The sequence below is a fragment of the Octopus bimaculoides genome, chromosome 5 (assembly GCF_001194135.2).
Source record: "Octopus bimaculoides isolate UCB-OBI-ISO-001 chromosome 5, ASM119413v2, whole genome shotgun sequence".
Taxonomy (NCBI): Eukaryota; Metazoa; Mollusca; class Cephalopoda; order Octopoda; family Octopodidae; genus Octopus; species Octopus bimaculoides.
Window position 1 is genome coordinate 72,561,485 of NC_068985.1, and position 1,015 is coordinate 72,562,499.

The 1,015-nt window shown below is 37.0% G+C and overlaps 1 protein-coding gene across 2 annotated transcripts in view; it reads right to left on the bottom strand.

Moving 5' to 3' along the window:
* The window catches only part of LOC106876217 (uncharacterized), a 50,571-nt gene that overhangs the window by 30,139 nt on the left and 19,417 nt on the right, over nt 1-1,015 (bottom strand). The gene's annotated exons all lie outside the window — the stretch shown is intronic.

Below are 1,015 nucleotides of genomic sequence, written 5' to 3' on the forward strand. Positions count from 1 at the left end.
TAATATTGTGATCTGGGGACTGTGGTGGCCAGATAAGATGTTCAACTTCATTAGAAGTTCAGGGAAACCAAAATCACCTCATCATATATGTCCTAAAGAATGGGATTTGAAGAAGATTTACTATGTATTGTAGAGGCTTCTTTGTCGGATCCATCTATGCAGTCGATCCACTACGTAAAAACGGCGACCAAATATCCCTTATTTTACATTTTATCGTGTTTTAAAACACAAACGATGGGCCCATTGAATAATGTGATATTGTTGTCCTAAAAACACTGTTAGCAAAGGAAGTGCTCACTAACTTTTCCTTTTTGCAACATAAAAGAAGCATGAATAAGATGAATGTTTTCCACAAAATGTTTTCTGAGAAAAATCTACTTTATCTTCTGGCGCAGCAATGAGTCGAGTGATCAATTGTACCGCAGAATGGTTTGAATAGTGTAGTCTTTGAACAAAACGAGACTCAGATAGCTAGGCCACACATTCAGAATGGACCGGGATGGGATAGTAAGGGTAACATTATGATGAACACTCCCTGACAATTGTAAGCGTGGATGGCCAAAGAAAACCTTGCGTAGAATAGTTGATGATGAGCTGAGTGCAATTCATCTTACATGAGGCAAGGCACAGTGAGTTGCTAAAGACTAGTCTAAATGGCATCCAACCGTTGAAACGTCATTTCCCAGCTGAAAAGAAGAGAATAAATAATAGTAATAATCCTTTCTACCATAAGCACAAGGCCTGAAATTTCGGGAGAGAGGACTAGTCGATTAGATCGAACCCAGTGCTCGATTAATACTTATTTCATCGACCCCAAAAGGATAATAGGTAAAGTCAACCCCGGCAGAATTTGAACTCAGAATGTAAAAACGGACGAAATACCGATCAGCATTTCGCCCGGCGTGCAAACGATTCTGCCAGCTCGCTGCCTTAATAATAATAATAATAATAATAATAATAATAATAATAATAATAATAATAATAATAATAATAATAATAACAATAATAGTAAAAC